Source organism: Paramormyrops kingsleyae, chromosome 12 (genome assembly GCF_048594095.1).
Source record: "Paramormyrops kingsleyae isolate MSU_618 chromosome 12, PKINGS_0.4, whole genome shotgun sequence".
Lineage (NCBI taxonomy): Eukaryota > Metazoa > Chordata > Actinopteri > Osteoglossiformes > Mormyridae > Paramormyrops > Paramormyrops kingsleyae.
The window spans coordinates 3,200,447-3,215,100 of NC_132808.1; positions in this window are offsets into that span (position 1 = coordinate 3,200,447).

Sequence of the window (14,654 nt, forward strand, 5' to 3'; positions counted from 1 at the left end):
TTTTTTTTTGATTGGCTGGTAAGTGACAGGCTCTTGGGGCAAATCTTGTCCGACTTCAACGTCATGAAAGAGGCGTGTTTCCGACGGGAAGCGACGTTTTTCTTGACGTTTCGTGACGTTTTCATCTGAGTTCCGACTTGGAGAGAAATAGTCCAACGCACCATAATGTCACTCAACTCAGAATTTCCGAGATCCGAGAGAAAAACGAACGCACCATTAGACTGTATGTGTTTTTAAGCCGGGGGGCGTGGCCTTGTACGCATGCTGCCCGGACTGTTTTCCGTGTGAATGGCTGTGGGCGTGCCCTGCCTCGGGTCATTAGCAGATAATGAAGTGCGACAGAAATTCTGTGCCTCTCCTTGGTTTCACATGGATTACATAAACTGAAAATATTTATTTTTCATTTAAATTGCTTTATTTAAAAGTAGACACTTTAAGCTTTCTATACATATATTTCTCATGTTTGTCTGTGCAGTATTCGCGGAGTTTCAGTTCATTTTAGTGACGTGTTTCAAAAAGATTTTCACGGAGACTGAGACAGCTGAAAGCGCACCCTGTTTATTTTCATTATTTTACAAAAGCACAATGTTTCGTGGATATTGTGAGTATACATGAATAAAAGTAGACCATTTACAGATTAAAATTATGTACTACACTTACGTGTATGATCAAACATGACGATGCATTTTAAGTTCTTTTCACGGTTACCAGAAAAAAATGCAAGTGTCCCCGCCGGCGGGTCCGCCGACTCCTAAGGGTTAACCTACTTTAGCGCATTTATTTATACAACCACATATTTCCCACATTTTGACATCAGTGATGCAGTGAAGGTAGGACGTTAGGCAGCCTTTAGATCCTACCCATCATGCACTGCAGCTTTTTGCAAATCCTTCAAACGGAAAACCATTAAATACAAAAGGAACAGCTTAGTTTGACTTCAAAACATTACTATGTATTATATTTTAAGTTTGTTGTAGGGATTTTACAAGCTTTTAAAAAAATCAAAAATTACACCATACACCCACCATAACAAGAATGTATAACAAAATGAGAGATATATAAAATCGCAAATCAAATTTAAGATGTAAATAATATGCTTTAGCTATTAAAATCTTAGGAGAAATTACCTCGGTATAATTTTGTGTGTATTTAGTATATGGGAGTGGGCTCCACGATCCAGGGGAGGGCCCAGGGCCGGACCAAAAATGTGCGTCGGCCCACCGAGCATTGCCCGGTACGCCAGATGGCCAGTCCAGCCCTGGTTACTGCTTAAAGTAAAACCACATCTATGACTGTCCTTATGAACAATGTAATAGCCAAACGGAAACCAAACAACATTCACACAGTGTTCACACGATCTCTCCGCAACGGCAGATGGCGGAGACATGTTAATCGTTCACGATGGTTCAATAGTTGACAACTGACAATAGTGCAGACTGTGCAAATTAGTGGTGTACAGCTTGTGCATGTGAACAAGTACAGTAATTACCTAACATTTGCAAGTATCCGTAACATATGCTGCACCCAGCCGTTGGTGAACTGTCCGCTGGCTTCATGGGATTTATAGTTAAATTGTTCACAAGTATACGTACTTATACCTGAAACAAGATATTTTGTTATTTCCAAGTATAATTAAGGTTGGATATAATAGTGCGTACTGCGGTCAAGCGATCCGCGCTTTGCCGCGGTCAATACTCCAACTTTTTGTGCTCTGGTTGTATGGGTCAATGTCATGTATAGTTGACAATTTTTCCAAATGACGATCCCTGGCATCCTTGCTGAGTTTGGCTGGGGTTCTCAAACTTTTTCATAAAAGGTCCACATCAGATTTTGTCAGAGGTCCGGAACAAATTTCAATAACAAAACAGCATTCCATGAACTTCAATTAATTAACAACTTTCAATACAGACATAAATATATAACAATAATGTGAACTTAACGTAAAGACTGGTTAAACACTCGTTGGGGGGGGGGGGGGGGTGACAACTTATGTGTGTTCTGCACAGTATTTTTTTATTTCAAGCCACATTAGGCCTTTTACGTTAACCATACTGATTCATAAAGTACTTTATCGGCTGGGTATGCATTAACCCGCGGTTCGGTCCAGCCTTTGAGATCCCCGGCTACACGGTATCCTCTTGTGTTGATTCTGCTTCTTCAGTTTTATAAGTTTACATGCGACCAAAAGACGTCTTCAGTGATTGTACCGCTCTGTAACAAAATGGTGCCTCGGTGACGTAAACACGCGTGACTGACAAAGACCTATAGCATTCTGCCTTTAATCAAATTCGCACGTGTAAATTTAATTCCCTTGATTGGCCTTGCACACCTGCCCTGGTTATCGTCATTATCCCCTTGAAGAGGGAGTCAGCAGGGTGCAGGTTTCTGCAGATAAGTATCCGCAACTAATTGGTACAAAATGGAGACATTTGTACTTTTCAGAGGAGGCAAGAGAGTAACTCTTAAAATAGATGATATGCGTACCGACAGAATCGCCCACATTTTCCAGGTTTGTTCCAAGCTAACCCATGTTAATTTCACAAGTTTCATCACCAACTAGCACAACCGATGGAGTTTGCTAAATGAGTGGAAAACAATATTTTTACAGTCCAGCGAGAGTTACTCCTTTACTATAATAATTGTTCAGTTTCAGCTTGTCATGGACGTTTTGACTGACAATACTATGGTTGTTGGAAGCATTTGGATGCCTAAACGGCCAGGATCTTTTAGATTTAACCGCTTATATTTTTGGTTACAACACTGTAGAGTGCAACAGTTCTTGCCACTTTTTTGCGAATAAAAAAACAATTCTGGTGGAAATAAATGTTAGTGAACACGCATGAGTGCCATCCCAGACTTTAACGAACGGGTTTTAGGCCCAGGACACACTCGATGCATGCCGTGTATGTCGCAGCTGAGATAACAAACCAGCAGTTTGTTCACACCACCCCTGTTGCTGCTGCAGCGCTGCAACTGTAAGCGTTTTCTGTCTACACTTTTACTTTTGATAATGGCTGTCAGTAATGGATTGTTTGACTTAATTTCATTATAAATTAAACATTTAGTTTAGACAAACAAAAGGTGAAGAATGAAATTTCACAAACGGTAAACTTGGCCTGGCCCAGTTTAAAAGTAATTTCCATGGTGGGGTTCGGGTTTGTTGTGCAGACTTCCTGCGGTAGGCTTATCGAGAAGTATCCCAGTACCTTAAAATTCTTAAAATTTACATTAGTCACCAAATCAGTTTGCTTAATTGATTTGTTCAAATTTTGTGCGTCTGTCTTGGCAACTTGCTTCAAGTTCGATTTCACCCCCCCCCCAAATTACAAATAGGCAAGTAGGCGCCTTATTTTGAAAGATCATAAAACGGCATGTTGAATATGAACAGACAGGCGAACAGCTTATTTAGGTAATTGATGTTTATGTAAGGCCTTTTTACTTTAATAAAGTACCTTTTGTTTATTCATCCTTCCTGCTCCCACATCCTTTGTCCCGGCAGTTGTGACACGTTACACTAGTGTTTGTCTAGGCTATATATATTTTTAAAAAAACTATATAAGTGTCCTATACAATCAGAGCAGAAACCCCAGTGCAGGCTATGACTATATTATGTAGATAAATTAACAGAACATTAGGTGAAGTGCATTAGGTTTCAGGTATACACTCAAATCAACACATGTATATGTATGTACAGTATGTGTATAAATGTGTGTAATATATACAGTGTGTGTATGTATGTATGCATGCCAGCCTAGATTAGGCCTGATACGCACCATTCCATTCTTGCTTTTAAATATGAATAAAAACTAAAAGAAATTGATTTGCCCAACTCATCTGCTTGCTAATGAATTTTCTTTGTGCTACTGAAATTTTTACCCTGCTAGCACAATGCTATTACTTAAAGTAAGCATGCAGCCCTGCCATAACCACAAACAATGGAACAAAAGGGCAGAGTAGAAAGACACCTAGCATAAGAAACAATGCAAGTGCAATAGTGCAAACAAGAAAAGGCATTAGAACAGGGGTGGCCAATTTTATCCAGAAAGGGCCGTTATGCATGTGGGTTTTTGCTGCAACTCCCTAATTAGATTACCAATTATAGGACTGATTGACTGAAGAGTCCTCACACCTCGGTTTGAACAGCTCACTGCTGTTCAAAAACCTGCATGCACACTGGCTCTTTGTGGATAAGATTGCCTCTGCCCTGCATTAAAACAATAATTCAGATAATTTCACAAAATAACAATAAGTCCGTTGCAACATTTTCTTTTAGGTTAACACAGCTAGCCTGTACATCACAGATGCTTCCAACATTGTGATTTTTCCACTGGAGAATGGGCGTTTCAGCTGCCTGGACCTCTGTGACCATGGTCACTATGAGGTTCACGGGGATGAAGTTAGGGAGAGCCAAAGGACCTCAACAGTGCCAGCTCAGTCACAGCAGTTTGCATTTTGTCATACTCAATCATTGCCTTCTGCAAACATGGGTCAGCTGACTAGATCAGTGAGCACACCTCGTTCATTTCAAAGGTAGGGAGGGGCTCATATCAATGTCATTAGAAATAAGAACATAAGCTACAATGCTTAATAGTGCTTAAGTTTCCACTTTTTAAAAAGTCCTTTCAAGCTAACATACTGGAGCACGCTGGATGCAAGTACATATGATTTATTACAGAAAACACAAGTAATAGAGCCTTGCATTTCAAAGTGGCAAACTAACTACTTACTGTACAATGAAGTAACTTCAGAATCTCACATGGAGACTTGCCAGACAAGGTGCCAAGAGTCTATTCATTCTATTAATTAAGTAACAAGCACTTGCTTCTGAGTGAGCTCCCTATTTCTGTGGGAAGCAGGAGGGCTGACTGAAGTGGTAACGAATGATCTGGATGTGCTGCAGGTCTATGTGATTGTGATGTGCCACAGGTGTGTACTGAACTAAAACTAGGCCACTTGAGTTACTGCAGTGTAGACTGCATGTTGTTCTGTGGTAGTTTTGTTTGTCACTGTTTATGTATTACAGGTCAATTCATGTGTCTAATATAATGGATGGAAAGCTGTTATCCACAAGGGTAGTCATAGTTAGATTTGTGGAAGCAGAGGCAAATGTACCAATGATTCTTGAGAAAGTGAAGGTGGCCATGGGGAACAGTGAAGACTACATCCTTACAGACACCCTTGGGAATGAAATTGTGGAGTCGGAAGGGACAACGGGTGAATTATTTATTTTAATTCAATTTTCATTTGTTTCAGATCCATACTGTACTATATTAATGCTAATGGTCTGAATATTCTAGCAGCACAATAATGCCCCTTGTTAAATTCTCTCTTTTTACTCTGTATTTCTCTCATGAAGGGTCTTTTTACTGGAGGCAAAATGCAAGAAAAGTCCATGCTGTTGAGATTTCTGCATTCAGGCAATGGCGTCAAAGAAGATCAAGAATCAGGTATGGTTTAGATAAAACAGATTTAATCTGGTGAAGCTTTGAACTGGTCTATTAATTAGTAAAATATTATATAAAAAGGGCTAGCACTAAAATCGAAGGACCATGCTACACTGCACTTTATTTAACTGCCAAACAGACTGAGCAAAGCATCAGGGGTGCGTTTCCCAAAACATTCATAGGACTAAGAGCATTTTAACTGAGCAAGAGAATTCAAATTGATGGATGAATAAGTCTGCCATCTAAGGCATCCAGTCACACCAGTATTTAAGGAGCGTGATGATGCACACTACAACTGAGCATGCACAAGCACAGGCTTCGTTGTAGGGACCTCCTCTGTGCTCTGTGGGTCATCATATGATATGAGGAGCCACCAGTGCCTTCAGTTACATTATCAATTATTGATCATTTTTAAACAATATCATTTGGAATATGATTTGGATAAACAAGTATAATTTGACCCCACTGTGTTGAATTTTGTCGCAGTAAACATATCCTGTATTATGATCAGAGTGACAAGAGTGACATGACTGTGCAGCAGCTGTGTCTCCAGTTCATCCTGTCTACAAAATGTTCATTCTCATAGCTCAAACTTATTACAGATACACACATTTGTACGGCAAGATGATTTTTCAGAGAAGCTGTCAAAAAAAATTTCAACATGCCTTTTTTAGGAACATTTTATCTGTTCAGGAATACGTATCTGTGCAGTTAAATTTCTTCATATAATAATGCCTTAAATGACTGCAATTACTTGATCTGCTAACTACGGTGGCCCCTAGAGACAAAACACACACAAAAGAAAAAGCAGAAACAAAATGAAAATGCGCAGCAAATTAAAAAAAACACACGCAAAAGAAAAAGCAGAAACAAAATGAAAATGCGCAGCAAGTTAAAAAAACACACGCAAAAGAAAAAGCAGAAACAAAATGAAAATGCGCTGCAAATTGAAAAAACACACACAAAAGAAAAAGCAGAAACAAAATGAAAATGCGCAGCAAATTAAAAAAACACACGCAAAAGAAAAAGCAGAAACAAAATGAAAATGCGCAGCAAGTTAAAAAAACACACGCAAAAGAAAAAGCAGAAACAAAATGAAAATGCGCTGCAAATTGAAAAAACACACACAAAAGAAAAAGCAGAAACAAAATGAAAATGCGCAGCAAATTAAAAAAACACACGCAAAAGAAAAAGCAGAAACAAAATGAAAATGCGCAGCAAGTTAAAAAAACACACGCAAAAGAAAAAGCAGAAACAAAATGAAAATGCGCTGCAAATTGAAAAAACACACACAAAAGAAAAAGCAGAAACAAAATGAAAATGCGCAGCAAATTAAAAAAACACACGCAAAAGAAAAAGCAGAAACAAAATGAAAATGCGCAGCAAGTTAAAAAAACACACGCAAAAGAAAAAGCAGAAACAAAATGAAAATGCGCAGCAAGTTAAAAAAACACACGCAAAAGAAAAAGCAGAAACAAAATGAAAATGCGCAGCAAGTAGACAATCCCAAACCGGAAGTGCTCCACCACGCTAGGGGGCGCGGTGAGCTCATGTGGCACAGTCGCTACACAGTAGTGATGGGAAGTTCGACTGAATTAACTGATTTGATTCTTTCGAGCTGTCCGTTGTAATGAATCGATTCTAAAATCGATTCTGTGATTCACTTTTTTTTTCCGTCTTTTTTGCGCCTGACCGTATGAGTCAACGAATCATGGGATCGGATAATAAATCAAACGGTGTCTCAAGGTTACGTTATTTGACTGAAAGATGGGGCTGGTGTTCAACAAAAATGTTCAGCTTGACTATTCACAATAAAAAAAACAATATATAAAAAGCAGAAAGGGTGTAGATGCTGAATAAACACGCGTGTATATATAGTTCTTATTTTCTTGACTTTAGCCAAATTCATGTGCATGAGTATCAAGGACTACATCACAGTTAACAACTGCAATATTACCAATACAATCACACACACATACAATGAGCATGAGTAAACTTGCATACGTTGTTGTGTAAACGTCAAAGTTAATAAATATCTTTGGTTTTTGATGAAAGACATATGGTTTTATTATGCAGAAATGCAATAATTTACTGTTGTGATAAATGAACACAGGGCTGCCAACTCTCACGCATCTGGCGTGACACTCACGCTTTCGGATTCTCACGCTCGTGCAAGAAATCTTACTGCAAATTTATATTATTACATTATAAACCTAAAATTAGCTGCAGCAAAAGCGTTGGGGTAGTTTGCAAACCCTACAGACCATTTACAAGGGAATAAAACTGTCACAAAGGTGTAAATGCGTGTGCGGACTTGTCTGAAATGGAAAATCTCTGGCCAACCGGCTGACCAAAGTTGACAGCCCTGTGAACAGCTGCGTTAATTTTATTCCTTTCAACAGCGTAACTGCATTTCCGCAGCAAATGCCGCGAGGCGGCGAGGGCTCTTGGGATCGGTTCGCAAACCATTCGTTTTAGTCACCGACCGAGTGTCCGAAAACCGTAAGTTCGATTTGTTCATCGAACGGACTCTCGGACACTCCGTCGGCAAGTCAAACGGATGGTTTGCGAACCGATCCCAAGAGCCATTGCGGCGTTCACAACAGTAAATTATTGCATTTCTGCATAATAAAACCATATGTCTTTCATCAAAAACCAAAGATATTTATTAACTTTGACGTTTACACAACAACGTATGCAAGTTTACTCATGCTCATTGTATGTGTGTGTGATTGTATTGGTAATATTGCAGTTGTTAACTGTGATGTAGTCCTTGATACTCATGCACATGAATTTGGCTAAAGTCAAGAAAATAAGAACTATATATACACGCGTGTTTATTCAGCATCGACACCCTTTCTGCTTTTTATATATTGTTTTTTTTATTGTGAATAGTCAAGCTGAACATTTTTGTTGAACACCAGCCCCATCTTTCAGTCAAATAACGTAACCTTGAGACACCGTTTGATTTATTATCCGATCCCATGATTCGTTGACTCATACGGTCAGGCGCAAAAAAGACGGAAAAAAAAGTGAATCACAGAATCGATTTTAGAATCGATTCATTACAACGGACAGCTCGAAAGAATCAAATCAGTTAATTCAGTCGAACTTCCCATCACTACTGTGTAGCGACTGTGCCACATGAGCTCACCGCGCCCCCTAGCGTGGTGGAGCACTTCCGGTTTGGGATTGTCTACTTGCTGCGCATTTTCATTTTGTTTCTGCTTTTTCTTTTGCGTGTGTTTTTTTAACTTGCTGCGCATTTTCATTTTGTTTCTGCTTTTTCTTTTGCGTGTGTTTTTTTAACTTGCTGCGCATTTTCATTTTGTTTCTGCTTTTTCTTTTGCGTGTGTTTTTTTAATTTGCCGCGTATTTTCATTTTGTTTCTGCTTTTTCTTTTGTGTGTGTTTTTTCAATTTGCAGCGCATTTTCATTTTGTTTCTGCTTTTTCTTTTGCGTGTGTTTTTTTAACTTGCTGCGCATTTTCATTTTGTTTCTGCTTTTTCTTTTGCGTGTGTTTTTTTAATTTGCTGCGCATTTTCATTTTGTTTCTGCTTTTTCTTTTGTGTGTGTTTTTTCAATTTGCAGCGCATTTTCATTTTGTTTCTGCTTTTTCTTTTGCGTGTGTTTTTTTAACTTGCTGCGCATTTTCATTTTGTTTCTGCTTTTTCTTTTGCGTGTGTTTTTTTAATTTGCTGCGCATTTTCATTTTGTTTCTGCTTTTTCTTTTGTGTGTGTTTTTTCAATTTGCAGCGCATTTTCATTTTGTTTCTGCTTTTTCTTTTGCGTGTGTTTTTTTAACTTGCTGCGCATTTTCATTTTGTTTCTGCTTTTTCTTTTGCGTGTGTTTTTTTTAATTTGCTGCGCATTTTCATTTTGTTTCTGCTTTTTCTTTTGTGTGTGTTTTGTCTCTAGGGGCCACCGTAGCTAACTAGTTGCAAAACGTGCCAAATGCAGAAACGAGCAATCTGAAGTGCAAACATTGAGGGACCATGTGGAGGACCTGCTGGAGGCATCCCATGGCCTGGATGAGGTCACTAAAAAGATAACTGACATAGTGGCTGCCAGCCGTGACATGACAGCAGTCCCAAGGCCAGAAGTCAAACAGGCTTTTGGCTGTTTGATCTGCAGAGGTACTGTTTCCATTCTGCATGTGTTTGAATATTACTCAACGTGGCACAAATAGTCAAATGTAGTACTACAATAAGTGTTGAAACGATTGTCTTGGAAATTGATTCATTTGACATTTAATACAGGGACTGCATAACAGTTTGACTTGGTAAAAATAATGGACTTGGTAAGAAAAAATACTTTAAGAAGAAACTTGTGTTTTCAGGGAATAATATAACGAGAATCTTTTTTTTTTATTTTAATATTTCTTTAAAGGACTACTCTATTCCAATGTTTGTTCAACCAGACTCCTTGGTCATTTCCTGTTGGAACATATTAATTTGTATGACCTTTTACAATTGGCATGGCCTTTGTAATAACGGGGCAGCATGGTGGCCGAGTGCCTCGCAATAAGGAGAAGGGGATTCGATTTCCAGATGCACCGTGTGGAGTTTGCATGTTCTCCCTCTGTTCGTGTGGGTTTCCTCCCAGGCCAATTGGCGGCTCTAATTGCCCATAGGGCATGAGTGAATGTGTCTGTGGGTGTTCACCCTGAGATAGGCTGGTGCCCTGTCCAGGGGTCATCCCTGCCAGTGCCCATAGATTGCTGGCATTGGCTCCAACACCCCAAGACCCAGTACTGTTCAAGTGTGTATGGAAGATGGATGGATCAGTAATAACACTGCTTACTGTGTATTCATCTTCTAACTTTTTGACTTTCAAATTTGTTTTACATTAATTGCCTTTAGATCTCAGTACCTGATTTTCATGTAACTGAAATCTTTTCTAACTAATTTCTGGTGTGGAAGTATATGTAGTTTGAGTATATACTTCAGAAATACAATCGATAATATCAATCTGTAATTATTAACATTTACCATTTATATCTTTTGTAAAGATGTAATGACTCAGCCCATGTTCTCATCCTGCTGCTGGACCCTGGTGGGATGCAAGATCTGTGTCGAGGAGTGGAGGACCAATTCTTCCATATGCCTTAAGTGCAGGGATGGGCAGCCTGTCTACACGGAGGTGGCTGGTCTGTCTGAGGCACTGGCCTTTGTAAGGTCCCTGCCCTAAAGAGGACAGCAGTTGAGTTAGTTTACTGGGTTCTGTATGTTTAAGTTGTATGTTCTGTGTGGATTTTGAGCATGCATTCAAGATACCCCATTTATGTTTCTTAAGTGGTTCTCAAAGAATTGCCGTGAACCACAAACCGGGGTGTTTACATAATGGAATTAAAGAACTGATAGACCAGGGATGCCTATTCTTGCTCTGGGAAATCTACCACCCTGCAGAGTTTAGATGAAGCCCTAATTTAACACACCTGATACAGATAATCAGGTGCTTCAGTAACATCTCAGTAATATAGCCAGTTCTGTTAACATAGGCGCTGATTATCTGTATCAGGTGTGTTAAATTAGGGCTGCACCTAAGCTCTACAAGGTGGTAGATCTCCAGGAGCAGGAATGAGCATCCCTGTAATAGACATTGTAAGAAGACATGTGTACACAGGACAATGTAAAAGAAACAGGAAACAGGTGATGACAATCAGGGATTAACACGAGGTAATGAGGGGGGCGTGGCACACACGTGGATCATACGAGCAGGTCGTGACAACTTGAAAACTAGGAGGTTCTTTTTACTAATAATTCTTTAATCGGTCTAAAGAACTTCATTGAGTGTGTTTTGCCAGTTATCAAGTGACTGCACGTGATCACAGCTGAGGTTACTGTCCAGTGAAACCTTGATTCTAACCAGAGCATGTGAGCGGAGTGGAGCGTGAGCGAGGAGCGGAGCGGGCGGAATTTGGTCAGAGCGCGGAGCGGTTTTTTATTTAAGGCTGGAGCGGTCGCTTTGTCTCGCTCCAATTTCGCTCCGGTACCGCTCACACTACGTATGATTCTGAGGTTCGGTTTAAGGTGACATTTGTTAGGCATGCAGATTATTTGTCCCTCTTTTAAATTGGAGCGAGCGTGGAGAGATTTGACTGGAGCGGGAGGAAATTTTAGTGGAGCGAGGAGCGGTGTTGAGCGGAGCGGCTTAAGCAGGTTTCAGACCGAACGCGGCATGCGCTGCGCTCGCCGCGGGGTTTGCGCTTCCTCCGAAAAAACAGCGAGTGCGCTTGCCGCGGGGCTCAGCGCAAGAAGTAGGCATGGTTTTCTAAACTCTCCTGTTTTGTTGTTGTCCCGTCCCGCGGTCAGTCACGACAATGTATAAAAGAAAAGCACTAGCTCTGTTAGCACCAAGAAAGAATAGGCTGTGGTGCATGAGACCCTCATATCCAGAGAGCAGCTTGGGGAATTCAGGCTGGTAAAGGAGCTGAGGTAGCCTGGGGACTGGAGGGTCTATTCTGTGAGGATGGGGACATATTGTAGGAGGTGGCCCTCTCCCTGACATAAGGCTCCAGGAAGCTCATGATTGTTAAGTACTTCCAAATTATTTTCTGCTCTGCCCCTGCACCACTCTTCTTTTCTCTGACTTTCTTACCCCTTAATATACCTGTCCCTGAGATATTTCCAGGTCTTTTTACATTCGTCATCTATTAAAGTGGAGAAAATATGTCGTTTCAAGATAAAATATGTTTTAAGACATCCCAACCTGCAAAGGATCATTTCCTCCATACCCGCTTTGTGTGAGTGTGTGTTTCGAAGGGGCAGGCCGAACGCTAGCCCGCTTCGATGCTTTGATTCTATTGATCGCGCGAAAATGCGTCACGGCGCGCAGCGGTCAACGTTCAACAAATTTCAACTTTGACCGCGGTGCGCGCACTCGGCGCAGCGCAAAATCGCTCTTGCGCCGCGCAAGCCATAGAGAATAATAGGTTTCAGAGCAAAGCGCAGCGCATGCCGCGTTCGGTCTGAAACCCGCTTTAGTGCGAATTAGAGCGGAGGAGCGGGCGGAGCCAACAGCCTCGTGAGCGAGGAGCGGAAATTCTCACCGCTCCGCTCACATGCTCTGATTCTAACTGATACTGTCCAGTTGACAGGTCACAAACCGACTGACTTCACAATAGTTTACGCTTCCTACGATGCTGTCTCTAGATTAATCACCGCATAAATACCTATCTATTAATGCCTCGCTTTTTTTTTTTTTGGTCTGGCTGTTAACATATCCCAGGGCTCCAGACTAAGACGGTTAGATTGCATTATGCAGCTCTTTTTGGAAACAGTGCGACTAAATTTTATAACTAGTTGCACCAGTACGACTCTCGGATAGGCCCCCCATTTTTTAAAATCCATCGTCGTATATCACGTGAAACACACGGAGAGAGTGAGAAGTGCTGTGTGCCTGCGTGTGTGTGTATGAGCGAGCAAGCGGGCGGGATAAGGCTCTCTCCCACTGCAGTAACTTTTTGTGTAGAACCTAGAAACTTTTGGCGTGAGATGTCGAAATTCATATTTACTAGACCTTCACAAATAAGCAATAAAAATGCAAGACCATCAAACCGGGTTTCATACATTACCATGCATTTAATTCCAAATTATATATATATATATATATATAAAAAAACGTTCTGTCAAACTTCATTTTATGAGGTGATATTTCAAAGCTATTAAATGCATGTTTTCTGTCAATATACAGAAACACCATAATATTTGCAAATAAGTTCTTCAAGCTAATTCACAAATCGAAACCTGAAAAGTACTATAAAAAATATTAATGTGAACTACATTATGTGACTCTTAAAACGAATTGAAATACCTCAGCAACAAGGGTCCACACACACAGTCTTGGTCAGAATTATTGGCACCCCTGAACTGTAAGAGAACGCGTAAAATCTTCAGAAATAAATGCAAATCAACCACTTATATAATCAGAATATTTAATTTAATTAAATGTCCAAAGTTACTGAACAACAAAAAAGCTAACACGACAAGATAAGGATGTTTCCTATTCGTATTTTTAAAAACCGAACAACTTTTTGCCATCAGCTTACTTTTGATATATATGTTATCGTGGCATGAATACCAATAAAATTACTTGTACTGACGTTAGGTTACATCACTCGCCACAACCATGAACAGAACGGGGATTATGAGATGCAGTGGCATATTAGCGTGCTAATAAAAACTAAGCCGATATCGGCCACAAACATTGTTTCCATAAGTAATAGTTCTAAACACAGAGAAACATGAGTAATTTTGAGCTATTTTTAGCAACTGACAAAGAGAACTCCGCAAACTAATCCACTGTGGAATGTTGTCGATAATAAAACTTCCCCTGTCGTACGGAAGAGGATTAGGGCCACCATGAAAATATTATTTGAATTCTGACTTTAATCTCAGAATTCTGACTTTAATGTCAGAATTCTGACTATAATCTCAGAATTCTGACTTTTTTTTCTAAACTCAGAATTCTGAGAAAAAAGTCAGAATTCTGACATTAAAATATCCTAATTTTGAGATGTCAGCCTTCAATAATATAAAACAATTTCACAATTTAAATAAAACTTGAATTAGCTTCCTCATGACACACTAACTAATGGTTTTGATTTTAGCTGTGAATGTGAAAATCCCAGCTGAAGCGCACATACTGTTTACAGCCAGGATGGAATACTATAGATCTCTATCAAAAAACCTTTGTTCATACTGTTCTCTCACTGGGGTATCAAAGTGCATTAATGTATTTAAAATAATAATGTGTTATGATTTCAAATTAATGCTTTGCATTGACTTTCACAGTAATAATTATGGTCCTTACATATTTCAACACTTACCACCACCACTTCCCATGGAACTTGAACTCAAACATAAAAACCTTTAAACAATCATGGTAAACCCGTTGTCTTCTTTCCATTTCTTCTTTAGGAATAAGTTCTCCTCTGTATTCCAAGAGAAAATCTCCTTTTGCAAAATGTCCACAACTAAATACTCCACGGCCTGATTAAAGCGCAATGAGCAAAATTATAATTTGTCTTATATAATCAGCCAGAAATGCAGTATTCAGTCAATGAGGACTTTAACTTACCTTTATATGGACTGATATATCTTATTTCAAATCCACATTTATCAGTGCATGTGGATGCATGGTGAGCTGCATCTTCTTTAAATTTCTTTAAATTTCTTCTGCTGCTCCGCTTCCCTGCTGCAGCCATGG